Source organism: Meriones unguiculatus, chromosome 9, assembly GCF_030254825.1.
Source record: "Meriones unguiculatus strain TT.TT164.6M chromosome 9, Bangor_MerUng_6.1, whole genome shotgun sequence".
NCBI classification, from domain to species: Eukaryota; Metazoa; Chordata; class Mammalia; order Rodentia; family Muridae; genus Meriones; species Meriones unguiculatus.
The window spans coordinates 111,823,627-111,845,536 of record NC_083357.1 but is presented as its reverse complement, the minus strand read 5'-3'; the positions used below and the strand labels follow the sequence as shown (position 1 = coordinate 111,845,536).

General features: G+C 43.7%; 1 long non-coding RNA gene across 1 annotated transcript; it reads right to left on the bottom strand.

The window, feature by feature from the left end:
* Positions 1-13,943: 13,943 nt before the first annotated feature.
* LOC132656528 (uncharacterized) lies at positions 13,944-18,264 on the bottom strand. Its single transcript, XR_009594306.1, has 2 exons — positions 17,586-18,264; positions 13,944-17,264 (listed from the first exon to the last, which is right to left on the bottom strand). It is a non-coding gene; the product is annotated as an uncharacterized LOC132656528 (long non-coding RNA).
* Positions 18,265-21,910: the final 3,646 nt, after the last annotated feature.

Sequence of the window (21,910 nt, the reverse complement as noted above, 5' to 3'; positions counted from 1 at the left end):
TTGGTTGCCATTTTTGTGCTTCCAAATAAAATTTAATATTTTTTAGTATCTGTGAAGAATTCGGTTAAAATTCTGATGAGAATTGCATTGAATTTGTAAATTGCTTTTGGTAGGATAGTCACTTTCATAATCTTAGTCCAACCAATCCATGAGCATAAAAGCTCTTTCCATCTTTTGTTATCTTATTTCTTTCTTCAATTTCTTAAAGATTTTGTTATGTAAGTCTTTTACTTACTCCCAAGATACATTTTTTCTCCATTAATTTATTTTTCTACTTTACATCCTGATCGAAGCCCCCTCCCACCTCTCTTCCCAGTCCCCCTTACCCCTTTTCCCATCCCTCCCTGCTCTTCTTCCCCATAGGTGTCAACCTTCCCCCACCCCACCTGCACATTGAGTCACAGCAGAACTAGGTGCATCTTCTCCCACTGAGCCCAGACAAGGCAGCCAAGCTAGGGGAAAGGAATTCAAAGACAGGCAACAGAGTCGGAGACAGCCCCCACTTCAACTGTTAAGGGGCCCACAAGATGACCAAGGTGTACATCTGCTACATGTGTGTTAGGAGCCTAGGTCTAGTCCACGGATGCTTTTTGGGTGGTGGTTCAGTCTCTGTGAGTCATCATGGACCTGGGTTAGTTTACTCTGTAGGTCTGCTTGCAGTGTTCTTGATTTCTCTGGCTCCCTCAAACTCTTCCCTGTCCATACCGCATATACATACCACAACACTTCCTGAGCTCTGGCTATTGTTTGGCTGTGGGTCTCTGCATCTGTTTCCTTCAGCTGCTGGGTGGAGCCTCCCAGAAGACAGTTAGGCTAGGCTCTTTGTCCGCAAGCATATCATTAATAGTGTCAAGAATTGGCTCTCTCACCTGGGGTGTGTCTTAAATTGGACCAGTCATTGGTTGGCCATTCCCTCAATCTTTGCACCATCATTATTCCTGTGTGCAGAAAAAATTCCTTGTAGGCAGAAAAAAAATTTTGTTTCGAAGGTTTTGTGGGTGGGTCCCACTCACTCCATTGGAAGTCTTGCCTGGTACACAGGGTGACCATTTCAGGTTCCTTAACTCCTGCTGCTAGGAGTCTCAGCTACCCCCATTGACTTCCGGGAGCTTCAGGTCTGTGCTTGTCCAAGAGATGTCCCCAGGTGCACTGATTCTCTCTCCCAGCTCCCTCAGGTCCCCACTTCAGATCCCCAACGGTTTCCTCCCCACTCCTTCTCTCACCCAGTTTCCTCCTTCCCTCCCTCCAACTACAGCGAGTGAGAGTCAAACATCCTTCCTTGGACCCTCCTTGTTTAACATTTATTTATTTGTTTATTATTTATACAATGTTCGGTCTGCATATAGACCTCAACACCAGAAAAGGGCACCAGATCTCATTATGGATGGTTGTGAGTCACCATGTGGTTGCTGGGAATTGAACTCAGGACCTCCGGAAGAGCAGACAGCGCTCTTAACCTCTGAGCTATCTCTCCAGCCCTTGCTCCCTCCCTCTCTCCTTGTAGCTTCTTTAGGTTTGTAAATTAAAGGATGGCTGTCCTGTACTCTATGCCTAATATACACTCATGAGTACATACTATGTGTGTCTTTCTGGGTCTGGGATACCTCACTGAGGATGATTGTACAACCACTGTACCAACTTTTTCAACTTTTGGAAATCAATCCAACAGTTTCTCAGAAAATTGGGAATAGCTCTACCTCAAGAACCAGCTATACCACTCCTGGGCATATGCCCAAAAGTTGCTCCACCATATCACAAGGACACTTGCTCAGCTATGCTTATAGCAGCTTTATTCCTAATAGCCAGAAACTGAAAACAATCTAGATGTCCCTCAACCGAAGAATGGATAAAGAAATTGTGGTACATTTACCCAATGGAATATACTTTCCTGTTAAAAACAAGGACATCATGAAATTTGCATACAAAAGATATCTTTTTCGAGATTAGTCTAAATGGATTGTTTCTCTGATTTCTTTCTTTAATATAGGAAGGCTATTGATATTTGTGTGTTATTTTTTTGTAATCTAACTACTTTCCTCAAGTTTTTTGTTGTTGTTTTTGGTTTTTGTCTGTTTGTTTGTTTTTTGCTATAGAAGTTTTCTGGCAGACTTATTTAGGATCCTTTTAGACAAAATTGTGTTATCTGCAAATATAGATAATTTGACTTCTTCCTTTCCTACTTTGTCTCCTTCAGTTGTCTTATTGCTCTAGCTAAGACTGTAAGTACTATATTGAACAGAAATGGAGAAAGTGGATATCCTCGTGTTGTTCCTGATTTGGAGGAAATGACTTTAATTTTTCTTCATTTACAATGATGCTGTCTGTTGGTTGTTATAAATTGCTTTTATTATGTTGAAACATGCACTTTGTCAGGAATGCAAGGGCTTTTATCTCTCCAGGGCTTTTATCATGAAGGGATGTTGAATTTGTCAAAGGCCTTCTCTGCATCTGATGAGATGATCACGTGGTTTGTCTTTTAGTATGTTTTTGCCATTGGGATATATATATATATATATATATATATATATATATATATATATCTTGCATTTCTTGGATGAAGCAAACTTGGTTCTGGTGGATAATCTTTTTATGTATTCTTGTATTTGATTTGCTCGCATTTTATTGAAAACTTTTGCATCTCTGTTTATAAGGGATTGAACTGACCTATAATTTCCTTTTTATTTTTTTTTTAAAAAATCTTTGTGTTGTTTTAATATGAGGGTAATAGTGACTTCACAATATAAAAAGAACTTAGGAATGTTCCTTTGGTTTCTATTTTGCAAAATTATTTTAATATTGGCATTTGTTCTTCTTGCAGATTTGGTAGAATTATGTGATGGTATCTGTGCCTGGGGTTTTGGTTTGGTTTGGTGTGGTTTGGATTTTTGAGGGGCAATTTTAAATTTCTGGCATTATCTCATCTTGATTTAATTTTAGTAGGTCATATGTATCTAGAAGTTCTCCATTTCTTTTAAATTTTCAAGTACAGTGATGTATAGATTTTTTTAAGTAGGTCTTTATGATTTTCTGAATTCTGCAGTATCCCTTTGATGTTTCCCTTTTCAGCTCTATTTTTAATTTGTATCTTAGCTCCTATTTGATTAATTTGTGTAATGATTTGTCAGTCTTGTTAATTTATTTAATATCTCAATTCTCTGTTCCATTGCTTCTTATCTTTTGTTGTTCTAATTTATTAATTTCAGCTCTGACTTTTTTTTCTTAATATCTATTATTTTGGGCTCCTGTTTTTATAAGGCCTTCAGGTGCATCATTATATTAATACTTAATCTTTCCAGTTTTTCCATGTAGGTACTGAGTGCTATTAACTATTCTCTAAAAATTGATTTCATTGTGTCCTATAGATTTTGATATGTTGCCTTCATTATCATTCAATTCGAGAAAATTTTAATTTCCTTCTTAGTTTCTCCCTTGACTCACTTTTCCATTAGGGATGCACTGTTCCACTTGTATGAGTTTGTGTACTTTCTGATGCTTCTGGTATTCAGTTTTATTCCTTTGTGGTCACGTAGAATGAGGGATGTAATTTCAATTTTCATGAATTTGTTGAGACTTACTTTATTTCCTGATTATGTTCAATTCTGGAGAAAGTCCCATGAACTTCTGAGAAAAAAAAAGTATGTTCTATAGTGTTTGGGTGGTATGGTGTTTGAATAGGAATGAACCTCATATGCTCATATATTTGGTCATACTTGGTCATTAGGGAATAGTGATACTTAAAAGCGATAAGGATGTGTAGAGGAAGTGTGTCACTGGAGGTAGGATTTGAGGTTTCAAGGATCCAAGCCTGGCCCAGTGGTTTTCTCTATTCCTGCTCCATAGGGATCCAGAGGTAGAGCCCTCAGCTATACATCCAGTACCATGTCTGCTTATATACTGCCATGCTCTTCACCATGATGATAATGGACTAACTCTGAATCTGTTAGCAAGTTCCAATCTAAAGGCTTTCCTTTATTAGCGTTGCCATGTCATGGTGTCTCTTCTTAGCAACAGACTGGTGACCAAGACAGTCTGTTGGGGTCTATTTGATATATCTGAGTTTCTCTATTTAGTTTTTGTCTTCATGGTCCACCTTGGTGAGTGTATTGGTGGTGAAGTTACTATCAACTTGGGGTCAATCTGTGATTTTTAAATTTAATTATGTTTTTTTATGGGTGTCCCTGTTTAGAATTTTAATTTCTTCTTGATGGAAATTTCCTTTATTGAAGTGTCCTTCTCTATCACTTCTGATTAGTTTGTGGTTTTAAATCTATGTTTTCAGCTATTACAATAGTTACAACTGCTTGTTTCTTTGTTCCATTTGCTGGGAATACTTTCTACTACCCTTTTACCTTAATGCGGTATCTATTGTTGATAGTGAAGTGTTTTGTGGAGACAATGATGGAGCTTGCTTTCTAATCCAGTCTATGTTGTAGATATAAACATGTTTTTGTTTTATCCCCAAGGGTGGGGTATGGGACTGATTCTGATAGTCCACAGCAGCAAACTATTTGCTTCATGCAGACTCTTTGAGATGCTCTTTGCCAGCTGCTGGTAGTTTAAATCTGAGGACTCTGGAAAGAGAATAAATGCCAGAGCCCAGTGAGTGTGGAGGAGTTCCGAGAAAGAACAAGGCTGCTGCTGCTTCCCCTCTACTCCTGTTGCTGTTGATGCAGTGAGATAAGTAACAGATCTCCTGAAACAAGGATTGCACAGGTTCCAAGGATACTGATGACCCTAACCATTGGGAAGCAGCTAAGAGTGCTACTCCCCCTCTCTCACTAACCCCTTTTCTCTTTTACCTGGTGTTGGGGTGTTGAAAAGGATTGGGGTAGGGAGAAAGAGATATAAGAAACATAGTTTATAAAAAGTATGCCAGCAAGTCTGTCTGAATCTTTTTGCTAGAGATTTAGAACTATTGAGAGTTGCTATTGAATGATATTTATTAATCCCTCTTATTTTGTTCTTTTCTTAGACATTTCAGTTAACTGTTCTGCTATTACGTTTCTTTTAATTTTTTTAAATTTTTATTTTTTTACATTAATTATTTTGTTCACTTTATATCCCAGCTGTAGCCCCTTCCCTCATTCCCTCCCAATCCCACCCTCCCTCTGTCATCTCCTCCCATGCCCCTCTCTAGGGAGGTTCAACTCCCCTTCCATCTGACCCTAGCTTATGAGATCTCATCAGGACTGGCTGCAATGTCCTCCTCTGTGGCCTCACAAGGCTGCTCCTCCCTCAGGAAGGGTGGTCAAAGAGCCAGCCACTATATTTCTGGTGCCCTCTTGTGTACGTTAAGTCTTCTCTTCAGGGCAAAGTATCCCTTAGCCAGTGGTTCTCAACTGGTGGGTCACACCCAGCCACCTGGGAGGTGGAACTTCATTAAAGGGTCACTGCATTAGGAAGATTGAGAACCACTGCTATAGACATTCTAGAATTATATTCTGGCTCATGTCACCCCATAAACTAGGGTCACGTGCATATCTGCCTCAGTTTCTTCATCCTTAATATAGAAAAACTTAGCATAGCAATGATCTAGTTTGTGTTAGGATTAAATGGATTTCTTGATGCTTAACAGGTTAGCTACTCTAACTAAATAATTTTAAATAGAGTTGATAGAACACAAGTCCTATGTAAAGGGTGAAAGAATAAATTATTCAAGCCACTGAAAAGTACATTGATTATAAATAGCCACTCAAGTTTCTAGGCCACCACACTGACATTGTGCTCCCTTGAAGTTTTGTCGCAGATGATTGGTTGTCCATTGTTTCTGCCAAGAACAGTTATATCTTTGTTGATGGGTCAATGTACTCAAGGAGGTGCAATAGACTTTTTTTTTTATATCATCTAATTTTCTCACCCATTTGGATTAGATGTAACAAAATGCCATAACCAAGGCAACTTAAAAAAGAAAGTGTTTAGTTGGGCTTCCTGTTTCGTAAGATTAGAGTTCTTGCTGGCAGAACGAAGGGATGACAGCAGGAATAGCTAAGAATGCACATCTGGACCCATTAGCAGGATTCAGAGAAGAGATGCTTCCAGCAAGATCACATCTCCCAATCCTCCCCAAGCAGCCACTAACATAATGGCCCACAGGGGCCATCCCCATTCAAACCACCATTCAATACAGATTTTTTTAAATTAAATTTTTATTTTACATTAAGTACATTTTATTCACTTAATGAGAGAGGGCCGTAGCCCCCTCTCTCATTCCCTCCCAATCCCACCCTCCCTCATCTCCTCCCATGCCCCTCCCCTTCCATCTGACCCTAGCTTATCAGGCCTCATCAGACTGGCTGCAATGTCCTCCTCTGTTGCCTAGCAAGGCTGCTCCTCCCTCAGAAGGGTGGTGGTCAAAGAGCCAGCCACGGAGTTCATGTCAGAGACAGTCCCTGTTCTCCTAACTAGGGAACCCACTTGGATATTGAGATGCCATGGGCTACATCTGAGCAGGGGTTCTAGGTTATATCCATGAATGGTCCTTGGAGTATCATAGGTTCTGTTGCTCTCCTTGTGGAGCTCCTGTCCTCTCCAGGACTTACTAACTCCCCCTTCTTTTATATGATTCTCTGCACTCTGTCCCAGATATTTTTTGAAAATGATTTTTATTTTCAATTTTTTATTTACCTCTTCCTCCACCCCAGCCTGTTATCAATCATCAAATCGCATCCTCATCCACTGAGGCCAGGCAAGGGGAAGTGGTCCAAAAGCAAGCAAGTCCATGTTAGAAACAGAACCCCTCCATTCACCAGGCAGCCCATACGAAGACCAAGCTGCCCATCGGTTACATCTATGCAGGGGGCCCTAGGTCCAAACCATGCATGTTCCTTAGCTGATGTCTCAGTGTCTGCAAGGCCTGTGGGCCTGGAATAGTTGTTTCTGTTGGTCTTCTTGTGAGGTTCCTGTCCCCTTCAGGTCCTTCCATCTTTTCCCCCAAGTCTTTCACATAGAATTTTAGTCACAAGTTTTACAAATATTTATTGTCTTCTATGCCTAATCTCTTGGATACATGTAGGTACTAAAGGCAGAAAGCAGTTTTCTTCATGCTAGTCATCGAGCTGTAGATGACATAACTTATTATGTCTTGTTTCTTGTGTTTTTCTTTACAAAACGACATTATGTCAAACTGGGAGAAAGATGACAGAAAGAGGAAAATGCTCCAAATATATTGCTACATACATTGTCAGTGTACTCCTCAGGTGTGGGTTCATGACATCACAAGTCTTTAAAAGGTCTTTATTTAGTTTTTAGAAGAAGGTAGCTTCAAGACAAGAGTAGACAACTTGCAAACACTAGGGGTTTTTAAATTGAGATGACTTATAAAACTTGAAATACTAATTAGAGTTATGATCCTATAGATAGTTCAGGTGGTGTATATGCCCAGGTAGTATGAACTTGGCCTTCACTGCTCATATCAAAATATACTATTTACTTTTGGTCTCTGAGATCTCCATAGGAATATAAAATGGCTAAATAAAAATTAAAATTATTCTTAGTACTTTATAAGTCCACAAATACTTAAAATTGTATAACTCGTGTTAATAATTACTAGAAAAATCTTTAATGGTACGTATATCAACACTGAATGCAGATGCTATAAAAAGAGAGCGGGAAGAAAAATAAAAAGAGGTGAAGGGGAGACACACAGAAAATGCACATGGATAATGAAAACTAAAACAAGTGGGCACATAACTTGGAACTTCTGAAATACTCCCAACAATCTAGGGAGAGAAAAGTTCTGCTGTTCATTAACTTTTAAAAATTCACTTTATTCATTTTATCCTGTACGATCATTTACAGTGTTCAAACGTGCCAAACAATTGCTTAACTCCACTTCAGTTAACCTTTGCAAACAAAGTCACTGGGTCAACATAAAAGATTCAAGCAGTTTCAAAAGTGGAACATTTTGAAAGCATTTTGTTTGCTAAGACAAATATGCCTTATGGTTAACTATTTAATAGAGATTGATTTCCTCAGACTTCTCCCAATTATTTGATGAATTTAGGAAATAGCGTCAGCAGCACTTAGGAACTGTGTTCCAACAGGGTTAATGTGTAAACGTCAGTTATTAATATCAGAATTGCCCTTAGCATCCAGCATCATGTGCTATGGTTACCTACCATTGTTTTCTTAAATGACAAAGGTTATAGTTGTCATTGACAGCTGTTTAAATAATCCCATTGCAGAATATATTCATTAAATTGCTAAAGCATACGTAACCTCACTGAGCTATCAAAATATGATTCTTCCATTTTTCTGGTATTTTCTCCCCCCCTCCCCCCCAGGTTAATCAGTGTTTCCTTTTTCTAGACCCTATCATTATGTGTGTCAGAACCCTATAATTTAAGGTTGAATTATATGGTTTCTAAATGTATTGCTGTCCCTTAATTTTTTTTTTTATAAAACTAAATGAAATCAAAGTAATAGTTCTATCCAAAAATGAAAATTACTTGTGAATGGCATCCTTTTGGAGACAAACCTATGTTTAAAATGTTATAGTAGGTTTTAAAACATGAAGTCTTTAAGATGAATAAAATGTGTTATTTAGAGTTTGATTTTCTAACATTTCATCATTTTAAATAAGTCAAGCACTTGTACAGCAAAGTTTCCCAATCCTATACAAGCAAGAAAACCAAGACTATTCTGACAGTATGTCATGTCAATCATCACTGAATGGATTCACTTGGTATTGCTTAACTTTTTTTTCTTTTTTAATTCTATTAGATGGCTCCTCATATTAAGTAAAACTAACACAGCAAGGTCAAATTATCAAAAATCCATCTATTTTCTTATAGTGTTGCATGCTACATTAGCCTGTGTATAAGTCTACCCCTTCCATTATGTCATAATGTTCACCAAATATTCACAACACTTACCGTATTAGTCATTTTTTTCCTATACTCCAGCAGCACCTACTGTTGAAGTCTTCCATTTAGTTCATTAACACTTCATTATACTAATTCTGATTTTATGCAAGAGAATTACCACAGAATTAAGTGTCTTTTGAGGAAACAAAGCCTTTAGTAGGGTTGGCCACCAAGGGTTAGACCGTGGAGACATGCTGGGTAACAGCACAAAAGTAGTCTTGATGTCATGGACTCATCATCCTTTAAAAAGTGTTAGAAATTTTGTTTTATGTATGTATTCTGCTTACATGTATACATATATGCATATATACTGATATGTATATAGGTATGTATGTATGCATGTGTAAGCCTGGTACCAGAGGATGTCAGATAGGGCAATGAATCTCCTAGGAGTTATGGAAGGTTGTGAGCCACCCTGTAGGTACTGGGAGCTCCACCTTGGTCCACCTCTTTAAGAAAACAAAGAAAAAAACAAAAACAAAAACAAAAATTGAATTCAATTTTGTTACCTTGTAGACAACAATGTTACTAGTTCCAAAGATGGCCTTGAATTCAGTATGCAGCCCAAGCTGGTCTCAAACATCACCAGAATTCTGGGATGGAAGATCCTGGCTTGGTAGCTGCTTCTGAGAGTTGCTATCACACTAGGCTAGTTTCCACTATCCTGCCCCATTGAGCCATGCATGCCAATCTTGTACAGTGCATGTAATTATGCAGTTTTTCTTCTGTATATTGAATGCCCCTCTGACATTATTTTATGTATCTTCTGCTATCCTTTCACTAAAATAAATACTCTTGAATTGGTACCACCAGGGGAAAGCAATAAAAAACAAATCAGCATGATAAGACATTGAAGAACTATATGGAAATACAATAGCAATAAATTTCAAGATTACACTAATAATGGAACACTTTGACAATGGGGAGATTCACCTACATTCTGTAACTGCCTACATTCCTGATGGCCAAACTTAAATCAAGTTATGATTTCATGTTATGAAGCTTATTTAAAATAAAAGCTGTACAAAACCTTATTGGTGTTTAATTTAAAATAAAAGGCAAAGATCTTTGTCTCTTGCTTTATAAACTGTTAGTTCTTTTCCCCAAAATGATTTCAAAGTATACTGCTTTATTAGTGGCTGCTTTTATTTATTTCTTTTCAGAGACAGGTTTCCTCTGTGTAGCCCTGGCTGTCTTGGAACATGGTCTGGGGACCAGGCTGCCCTCGAACTCAGAGATCTGCCTGTCTCTGCCTCCCAAGTGTGAGGATTAAACGTGTGCACTGCCACCACTACTACTACCAGCACCTGGTGCTTTTAGTACTCTTAAAGAAGAATAAAAATTGTTATTAATTTTCAACTTGCCTACAAAGGCTCATGTCCCTGTTTGCAGGCACTCCCTAATTTTAAACCCTTATGGTTATCTCTTTTCATATTCTACAGAACAATTATTTAATGTGTACATGTGCTAATGGCTAACACATATTTCTATTCCATCACTTCCCTATTCTGGAGCCCTTTTCACTTCAGCAAATCTTCCTTTTACCCAATGGCAACTGTCTACTCAGGCTGTTAACAAACATTTTCTCTTCTGTCACTGTAAGACGGTACTGCTAAGGAAAACTTTTCATGAGTATTCTTTGCTCCTCTTCCCCTTCTTCAAATAGTATTCTTATCCTGAGGAGTTTCAAACACCTAGGACTATAAGCACATTTAAAATCAGCATAATTCCAAGAGAAGATAAAAGGAGACTGTGGCAGGCAAGTATATGTCACAGAGCAAAGGTTTATTAAGGAAACAAACGGAACCAAGGCTGACTGGCCCTAAAAAGCAGAGTATCTGGAAGAACACATCATTACAAGGGTCCTTGAAGTGAAAGAGGGTAGAAGAAATAGATGTTAGAATTCCAACGGCTATTACTGGCTTTGAAGGCGAAGCCAAGAAACGGGAGTCTGTAGAGTCAAAGTGGAGACTGAGACTCTATGTGCCCTAGAGCTTCAGGACAGCTCCCTTTAATGCCCTCAATCTAGTCCTCTCCAAGACTACTGTCTCAGTGGTCTTAAACTCGTTATGATAACCCAATGCAGGAACAATGTGAAATGCAATGGATCGAAGACTCTAAATCTGTTCTACTAAATGCTTTCTCTAAAATGTAACAGGTTGGCTAGATATGGTAGCATAGCAGAGACCTTCTAATGTTCGAGACCAGTAAGCAGTAGCTAGTCACACTAAGGGTGGGTGCAGCTCACTGCAGGCTGATGTGTAAGCTGTGCTTAGAGGTCCCTACCTAAATGCTTTCCCTTCCCTCCCTCAAAAAACAAACTCAACAAAAACTTTGGAGGACTGCAGCTCATAAAGGTCCATTTCCATGAGCCCCTGATTTCTAACCTCTTAACTATCCAAACAACTTTGTCAAGGTATTCTCTGCCTCAGCCAAGGTAGCTATCCTAACTTAGAAGGGCAGGCTGCAACTGGAGCTTACACATTACAGGGGCCCATAAACTACTGTTAAATACACAAAGGTATTCACAGCTCCAAGAAAAATCATTTGCCAAAATTCTGTAATCTGAGAGAACTTCTTCACATATCCACCTCCAAAACCACAGAAAATTAAATGTATTGCTTTCTGACTAGGTGCTAAGAGCTCAAGGCACTAAAACAATGTAGCCATCTATGTTCCTGGTCTGTTTGGAGGAGACCCTACATAGAAAGATTTCTAGTTTTAACTTGCATTGACACACCTAACAATAACCAAAGCACAAAACCACCAAAAACAAACAAACACACACAAACCCAACTGGGCTTCACGCAGCCCTAGAACTTCTTACGTTGCCCAGCTGAGCCTTCACTCCCACTTCCTTCCCCAGCTCTGGATGGGTAAGTGGTGTTTCAACCCCAAACTGAGGAGCTATGGACTGGCTTCTAGAGTGGTCGGTTTTAAGGTTATGCCTTCTGAGAGGGTGATTGTGCTCCAGTGGATGATTGCACTCATTTTAGGGGCAGCACAAAAGAGACTATAGATAAATTTGGTCTGGGTCTGGGAGGAGGTCAGGGAACAACAAAGTACACTGTAGAAAACTGCCCCCTCCCACCCACCAATCAAACCAAAACCCACAATGTTGAGTCCCTAAACACAGGTTTGAAAGAACCAATCACTAAAATATTTCACATCAAGTCTTAGTTCACCAGGCAACGAAGCATGTTTGCTAAGGTCCCCAGAAAATTCTATTTGTCCAGTCATTTCCAGTAGTTAATCACTGCATTTTCTGATCATTAGTTTTTTTGCTAACAAAATATAAGTTTGTACTACTTGAGTCAGAGGTATCCGTGTGCCTCAAGACAATGTGCTTCACTGAGTCATGCATGTATTAGTTAACCGCCCCTGGCGCTTCATTCTTGCAGCATGAATGCATGGGCACTTCTAACTCGTTACATACTAAGCACCAGTGGACCATATCTTCAAGCCACTGGGCTCATAGTTTACATATTACTGTAGGTGGGAAGAAGTATTCTGTATTTAAAAGTGAAGACACCAAGTGTGGCTTGGAAAAGTACCTCCAATTCTTTTAACATGTCAGGAACTATATATCCTTTACGTGAAAAAGGCCTTCACAGAGCTATTGATACAGCATGCATAATACACCAGGAAGAAACAAGACTGGGTAAGTACAAGTTTATGAGACTGCCCGAAAAGGCTAAAAACGCAAGGAGCAAAGGGGCAGAAACTAAGGATCAATGTGCACACCCACTGGAGTGGTCAAACAAAACACAACAGCAGAGCTCACAAACTGCAAAGAAATGGACACTATTGTGGACCTCAGAACTTTAGCAACATGGTACAGATTTAAGTTGGGGGCCAAGGGAACTAGAAAAGCGGTACCATCTAAAATTTTGCGGTATTAAGGTTCAAATTCTTTGAGTGATGGGGAAGACCAAGCATTACTATCTCGAGCTGTGAAAGGCTGGCACATGCACAAAGAACCAATCCTATTTTGCAGCCTCCAGTGAGCTATAAACTTGAGAAAGCGAATGGAACTCACTCTGGCCTGTTTACTCTTACCGCCATGCAAATTTAAAGACTAGGCCTCGAAGCTCGGAAGCGTTCTGATGGTCCATGACTTTGGACAACTCAGTACTGTGCACATTTGTCGTAACACCTATACAGACATAAAAAAACAAGTCCTCAACATCCTGTCACTCACAGCTCAAGTATCCCAAATACCTGTACATTAGACCCTTGAGTATTAGGGACCCTAGTCAAGCCCATAATCCCACTATCACCGCACCTACCTATACACTGTGGTCAGAAATAATACCAGTGGAGTACTGAAAATGCTCCCTAAAGGGCTCAAATACCTCAAGTCCCACCTCCTCTGTCCTGTTTAAGAGCACAATTCCATCCACACCATTAAATCCTAATAGCCTGTCAATTATTAGGAAGCATACATTTAAAGCCCAATATAAAATGAGTTTACTCATTCCCAATCATGTTCAATACTTAACAATTCTACTCATGTACTTTACAAAATACTCCACACTCCATCAAAAATAAAAAAACCTCCCAAAAATGGCCTTTATTATTTTAACCTATCATGACTTGTAGAAATCTGTTACTGTGTATTTACCCTTGAGTGGCATACACTGCTTCATTAGACTACAGACAACTCACAACACTACAGCAGGCTCCTGATTATAGTCTTAACTTCAGCACATCAATACACGCAACTAAAGTACAAATGTCCTAGTCAGGAAGGCTAACAGGACAGGCTCTTTGTGCCATCATCTAGACATTTGTTCCTGGAGACTTCCCTACCAAATCATGTTGGGAACCCAAATCAAGGACACATAAGCATGATTTACCCCTTTCTGAATCTATTTGAAAGGTCCTCTAACCTGCCTTATTCTGAAGCTTTAAATCTGGGTACAATTAACCTTTCACATTTCCTTTCACCTTTAAAATTAAGACAAAAGCCATAAAAACTAAACTGTTAAATAAGACGACGGGTCGCCCCCATGCCCTCAATAGGGAAGTATGTTTGGACCACTTATAGGGAAGAAAAAAAAAATACAAGATCACCACTGGTGCTACAAGATAATTTTATTTTGACATGATCATTATGTACATAAAATGTTCAAACGCAGTATTTATTAACACTAAAACAATTTGAACAGCACTCCCGAGTCTGTAACCACATTAACCAGGTACCTTACAATACCACTAAAACCTTTGTCAATAATCTCCCTGTACTTTAAAATCATTGGGCCTACTTCCTGAATAGGTCCAATACAACGGGCAATACATTGTAAGTCATTTACCCTCACCAAGTGTGCAGAGCAAAGCAGTTGCCTCTATACAAAAGAATCGGGAAGTCGTAAGGAGGCATGCCTACTGCAACTTACACACCCAGAATGGACACTGCCCACCAAGCTGTTCCCACCGTTAGCAGAGACTCCCCTATAGCCAGACAAGCTCCATAATGTTATCAGTTACAGAACAGAATTTCATTATATAAACAACAGACTTTAGTGACTTTGAATTGTTCTCTCTCCAGGCAGCTGCAGGTTGCACTGTGTCAGGAATTATGTAGGACTGACTCTTCAAAACACACAGGGAAACTCCAGCTGGCTTTCTGTGCTTAGGTTTGCCTGTTAAAACATCTTAAGGGCTTTTAGTAAAACCAACACTTTGTAAAGCCTCAACATCTTAGTAATAAATAGTGCTTCCTTATCAATATAGGATGAATTTAAGAACTATTCAATGCCTAAGCTACCACAAGATCAAAAGTGTAAGAGACCGAAGCTGTTCTTCCATATAGAATTCTGAGATAACATAAACAACTAGTCCCCCATCTACTCAACCAAACTTAAGAAAGGGAGAAAAGAAAATTGCTGAAAAACCCCACATTAGTGCCTGGCTCCCAACAAAACATTTTATCACCTTACTCACTAGAATTAAATCTCAAAATTCAAGGTCAAAACCTTCTGAGCACAACCACTAACTACAGCCTCAATGCTCCATGATGCTAAGACCCTACTAATTTTAAACTTATACCTAAAAGCACCTAGCAGGCTTCCTACGTTAAAGGATAAACACATTCAAAAAGTTTTAACACAAACATTTGACAGATTTTCCTTTCCTTTATAGAGAACATGTGTCATGTTGACATTATAGAACTTGTCATTTCAAAGGAATCTTTTTTCACTGATCATCTAAAAGCCAAAAGGTTCAAGAACTCAGGTAAAAATGATTGCACTTCCACTTTAATTCTGACCACTTACAATCAATTCCAGATCTGTGAAATCTTACCTTGCTGCCCAGGGATCCAATACTAAGCTTCTTACATTTCTTGTAAAAAGAACACAGGAGATGGGAAATTTAGGTTTGTAGATGAGCTGACTACAAAGGCTATGACAATTTAATAAAAATAATCCTTTTCTCAAAGTGATAGATATAATTGCTTAAATACTATCAGCTTAGAGCTGATTTTTGACATCTATTCTCACAGCTTGGAACACCAAATCTAGAGGGAACTATATATATACACTCTATCATGAACACTAACTGCAAACTTGAAGAGAGACTTTTTCAGATTGTAACACACTCCTGGGGCACCAGGGGAGTGTTTGCATACCTGTCGCTCCATTTCTCACCCGCTTGTCATCTTTCCCTCAAACGCGCTCTCCCTTTTCAGGGGTCACTGGCTAAGAACGGTCTGAGTGTAATTCTGACTTAAAGGGTTCACCCATTAACAACAGAGTGGAAGCTACTACCTGTTAACCGCTGCCACGAAGAACTCATACATTTAGGAAATACCTCACCCTAAACGTCATGCTTTAATAAAAGAAAAACCCTTTTTATACAGGCATCCAAAGAAAGCAATTTTCTCAACTCCTGTTAGTCACAGTTGAATAAGGGTTTGAGTAAAATAAGCCTGGACTCATACCAGGTTCTGAGTGAACCTGGGCACATACCAGGGCACATTTTAACTTTTACCATACTGTAATACCTAGGAAGTCTAGCATGCAAACCCAAAAGCGAAACGACAGCAAGACAAACTGAATTTCAATTAAAAATCCTGTTTTACACTAATGAACGCAATGTGTTACAAAAAGTGTTCATACATTCCATTTCTTGAGTATATATATATATATATTTTTTTACAGTAGAAAACGGCATCTTCAGCAATATTTAATTTTCACATCTTCTGGTCACAATCCCCACCAAACTCAACAGGCCGGGACAAGTGCAATACCATACAGAAACACAGCATTGCGACAAGTCCCAACCTGTGCAGAAAGGGGTTTGATTTTCCCTCACTTCTCTACAGACTTTTCACCACCACAGTCAGTTTTGCATGGATTTGCACAGCAGAGTATTACACAGCTGGATGCAAAGCTGCAAAACTAACCATAGAGCGGTGCTCAGGGACCGGCGGCTTGGCTGGGCGGTGGCCGGGGCTGGGGCTCTGCAGCTGGCGGCACTGCAAGTGCTCCTAGTGCAGTAGATAGTGGCCACTACCTGCACTATAAGCACTTTAGTGCCGCGGAAGCTGTCGCAGACACAGCTCGCGGGCTCTACGCCGCAGTAAAAGCACAGTTAGTTAAAGAACAGAGACACAACGAGCACTTGAAGTAAACACAGGCCGCCGTCAGCTTTGCATAGATTTGCACAGCTACATGCTTCTTGTAGTGCAGCTACGCAAAACTGACGGAGGGCTGCAAACAAGAGCTGTGAAGACCCTACACGCTTGCTCGGCTCGGATGAAGACATAACTTCTTATGCCAGAAGGAGCACTTAGGGCAGTAGATGCTCGTCTACTTCACTATCTGCACTAGATGCACCTTAGAACAAAAAGCACTCAGCAGCAGCAGGCCCTCACCGCGGCTCGCAGCCCACCGTGGCTCCCGAGGCAGCTGTCACCATAATGCTACAAGTGCCTTCACTGCAGTAGATGTCCATGTCACTACCTGCACTGTAAGCACTTTGACATTATTCTGACTGGTCACAATCTTCAGTTTCACAAGGTTGATGCTCTCTTTAAGTTCCTGCTAAATTTGAAATAAATAATTAGACAAAGCAACAAGCCCAAAGCTCTAAAAGCTGTGGCAAATTTCAGCTTAAACCAAAACAGGAGAAAAATCATCTAAAAGCCACAAGTTCCAAATTGAATATATTTAAGCCTTAAAAACAGCATTCTTCAAAGGAATACAAGCAGCACCTCTTAGAATGTTGGCTCTCCGGTGCACTGGGCTTTCCCAAACCCACACACAAAATCATAGCATACATAAAGAAAAAAGTGTTATCAGCAGGGCAGCTGTTTGACTCATACTACCTGTAGAGGGAAACTTCAGATCCAGGAAGCAGCAATCCCTTTTCTTCTGTCCTCCATAATGGCATATACTTGATAAAACGATTAATATGATTATCACCTAATCATTTTCATGTTTGTCAGTCACACAGTGTACAGTTTTAAATTTTATGTATCTCCCCAACTTAGATCTACTTCATCAGTCCAACTTAAAGGGTCTACAACTATTTTGGAAACAAGTTTCCAAAGACCACTGCAGATATACTGCATTAAAACCTAGGTCACCTATACTTAATATCGGAGAAATTGACAAAATCCAAAACACAAGAATGCTTTAACGGCCCACACCTGTTGTAAAATCTCAAAGACAAAAGCAAGAACAAATGTGTTTATAGAAGTTTAGCTATACTTACCCACTCAGGCAAACTTCCTTCTCAGCAAGTATCCCTGGGCACAGCTTCTGGTGCTGCTAGCTAGGTCCACGTGTATGACTAGGGTGGGGGTGGGGGTGAAGACAGAGAAAGGGTAAGCACATTTACTCAAAATTGCTACCACTTTCTAAAACCTGTTCCAATTTGCTTTCTTCTAACCTTCCTAAAGGGCACTCCCATCCACTTGCCAAACCAAGGACAACAGGGCCGGGCCAGGCCAGCAACGTCGGGGGTGGATAGGAGGTATAAGGGAATAAAGTTGAAAAAATCACCAAGATTCTGATCCGTGCACGCACTAATGTGCTCCAGAATTACTGGGATACGACCAGCATCGACCCTGAACTCTACCGTACAGTGCAAGCCAGAGGAAAAGAGCAAGCGAGGGACTATTCTTCCCCACCCCTCCCCCAATCAAGACCTCGTGGCTGCAAGCCGGGATAAAGACTTGTTTCCCCAACTGCTGCTGGGAGCCTCGTGGCACGCTGCTAGTTCTCTTCCCTGCGGTCCCATGAAAGCCACGAGCCCACCCGTCTCTCTCCAGTTCTCTCCCCTCCACGCCGGCTTATCAAGAGAACACACCGGACGGGAGCACCCGACCCTGCCAAGTGCCCGCCCGCCACGCTCATGGAGCCCGGGGCCGGCAGCACATGTCGCACAAGGGGGCGAGCGGGCCTGCGGGTCCACGCGCGGCCGCCAGGGGGCGGCAGGTCAGAGCCGGGCCGCGCCGGACGCGCAGCCTCCCCCCCCCCCGCCCGCTCCTGGGCGGCTGCGCGGCGAGCGGCGGCGGCGCCGAGGCCCGAGCGCGGCGAGGCTCCGGACGCGCCGGCCGTCCTTTGTGTCCCGCGCGGCCCGCGGCCCGGCCCCGGGGGAGCGGGGGAGGGGGGCGGCCCCGGGGCCTCGCCGCACGCGGGCCGCGCCGGGAACAATCGGCGGCGGCGCGCAGTCGCCGCCATGTCCCCCGCCCGCCCTCGGCGCGCGCGGCCCGCCCCGCAGGAACATGGCGGCGCGGCCGCCGCTCCGGCCGAGCCCGCCCGGCCCGCCCGCGCCGCGCCCGCCGCCTGCGCCCGGCCCGGGCTCCCCGCCGGCCCGCGCGGGGGCGGCCGCGGGCCTTCCCAGCCGGCCGCGGGGCGCCGGGCGCGCTCGCCCACGAGGGCGGCTGCCCACGCGGCGCCACACAAAGCCCACGCCGGGCGCGCGGGGTGGCGCCCCGGCCCCGCCGCTCCCGCGTCCCGCCGGCCGCCCCGGCGCGCACAAAGTTTCGGGGCCGCCGCCCCCCGCCGCCCGCGCGCGGCTCCCCCGCGGGCGGGCGCGCCCCCTCCCAGCCCCGCGGCCTGCCCCGTGCGCCGCCGCCGCCGCTTTGTTCTGCGGCGCTTTAACTCTCGCCCCCGGGAGAAACTTTGCCCGCGCGGCGGCCGCGCGCCCCGCCGCCCCCCGGCCTCGTGCGAGCCCTCCCGACGGCCATTGTGTGCGCCCGCGCTACCCCAGCCGCCGCCGCCGCCGCCCCCTCGGGCCCCCTCCGCGCCGCGTGCGCGCCGAGACGGCCGCCCCGCTCCGGCGTCCAACGGCCCCGCGGCGGCGCCCCCCGGCCGGCCCGCCCGCCCCGCCGCCGCTCCGGGCCGCGCACAACAGGTCTCCCCGAGCCGGCGGCGGGGCGGGCGCACTCACCCGAGCAGCCGCCACCATCTTCGCCAGCCTCCGCGCCACTCCGGCCTCAGGCCCCGCGGCGGGGGCGCGGCGCGGCCGGGCCGGGCCCCGGGCTCCGCGGAGGGGCGCGGGCGGCGCGGGGGCCCGTCCCCACCCCTCGGGCTCGCCGCGCGGCGCGGAGTGGCGCGAAGGCACGGGCCGGGCGGCGGCGGCGGCGCCTCGAAGGACCATGTGGGTGAATGAAGGGCGGCGGCTCCCGCCTCAACGTAAATACGGACAAGCCCCACTCCCTCATTAGCATAAAAAACAAAGTACTTCCGACCTCCCCGCCCGCCCGCCAATCACCGCAGGCCCCGCCCACGGCGGAGCGCTCCGGCGGCCGGGAGAGCGGGAGCCGGGGCAGCGCGGGTGGCGCCGCGCCGCCTCCCCGGGCCGCGCTCGCCCCGGGGTCCGCCCCCCGCCGCCCGCCGCCCGCGCGGGGCTCCGCGCCGGGACCCCCGCGCCCCGCCCCCGCCACGCCCTCCCCAGCCGGCCCCGCGCGTGCGGACCCGGCGTCGCACACCCTCCTGCGAGCGCACGCGGCTCGGGCTTCCCGCCAGCCGCGCTCGCCCGGGACTCGACGGGGGCGCGGGGCCGCCGCCGCTTTCTTCGCCCCGCTCGCCCGCCCGCCCGGCCATGGAGCCCACGCGCGGGCGCCCCGTCCCTTCGCGGCGCGCCCCGCTCCGGCCGCGGGTCCTCGTGGACCCCGGGGCGCACGCAGCTCCGCCCGGGGAGGTCCCCCGAAACTGGCCGCGTGCAGCCCGAGCGCGTGCTGCCACGGCCCCCCCCCTTCCCCGGCCCCGCTGCACCGAGAACTCCCGGCGCTCCGCTGGAGAGTGCCTCGTAAACAACCGCAGGGCTGAGATAAGCCCACCCCTGCTCCACGCTGCGGTGCAGGAAATTCCAGAATTCTCAGAAACCGTATTAAAAGAACCGAGAGTTCATAACATCTACCACAAGCAGCAATTTCAAACTGGGTCCGAACGATCCAGTTCGTAGTCTTTTTTTGGAAAGCACTGGCCACTCTGTCCCGTGCTTTTCACAGGAAAACTGAAAAAGCGTATTACCCGAAGAGGTCTATAATATCCAAATGTTACGGGTTTTGACCTTCAGTTCTTGGCACTTTTGCCACTAATTATCCTGACTTACCGTGTGTTGCTTACTTTCGGCTGAAAATTTTTAAAATGGATTAATGTTCTGCTTTCACTGCTTCTGACCACTAAACTATTTTCTAGGTAGCCTTTTGCTTAGAAAATCAAAAAAAGGTTGAAGTTTTGAACATGTGGTCCTGTGACACAGACGTTTATGAGTTGGTTGCTCTGAGGGGAAAAGACAGCTAAACTTGTTAAGTCTCATTTACATTACTTCTACCTGGCACTGAGTAATTATGTCAAGTGTGCTCTACAGCTTTCATCTTCGCTTTAAGCCGGAGTGATTGTTCTGAGAGTGCTCATCACACACTCTAAATCATGGGAAATCCCACCTATAGACAAGTTTCTTGGCAGAAAAGTCACTTATTTCTTAGTTTCGTTCCAATTAAAATCAGAAATAGTGCTATTTTAAGAATCTGTTTTAAGATATGTAACAATATCTCTCTGGAAATCTGACATGCAATCAGCTATTTTGTGTGACTATATAGTAAGTATAAAGGATTTGGTTCTTAGCACGTACACATTTTTTACGGTAATCAGGATTTTGGAAGATGTAAATTCATTTAAACTCGTTGACTTGGAAAGCCCAGAAAGTTTCAGAATTACTAGGTTGTATTTTTTTTTAAAAGCATGCACTCATACTTCCTTTCAAAATTAATAAATCATATTAATTATAATTAAAATAATTGAAAAGTTTTATACCAATGATTTTGAAACAGCCTCTCTGTTTCTCTCTTTGTGTGTGTGTGTGTGTGTGTGTGTGTGTGTCTTGTGTGTGTGTTAAAAGCCATTACTAATTAGAAATATCTTCAGTTTCAGGGTCCACAGCTAGGTATATTTTATAACTAAAAAAAAATTTTGTGAGCACGATTTTGAACATCAAAAAGCTATGTGAACTCCTCAAACGCCTTCTGCAACTAAACAGTATCAGAACAAAACCCCTGCAACATGAAGAAGACACACGCCCGTCAAAGTTTCATAGAACAGTGTGATTTTACAGAGCCCAGAGCCTACTGTAGACAGGAGCTCGGCTCAGTAACAGAACAGAGCCATGAGTGGCTCCTCAGAGTCTGTGTGACCCTCTCTCCTCACCCCTGGGCTCCTGACTCTTCCTGAATGCATGCTGTGGACTGAGGACATCTACAGAGTCCTCGGTTGATTATTCACCCTGTTACTGGTTGACTGTGGTACTGTCAGCTGAGTAGTGGTCAGTTGTTAAAAGGGAAATTCAGTTAAAATGTTCTTTTTAGCATAATTATAAGGTAGGTCTTAAGACACTGCAGGATGTCCATCACATTCACGTCTTAGTTAATTACAGCAACTAAGTACCTTTAATATTTTTGAAGAGTCACTCTTTGGTGGTTTCTTTTCTTGCAGTCATTTATTACTTTCTCCACAGTGTTTGGAGTTAATGAAATATGGAAACTTAGATACCACTTTGAGTTTAGAAATTTGACTTGTACAATGGGAAGG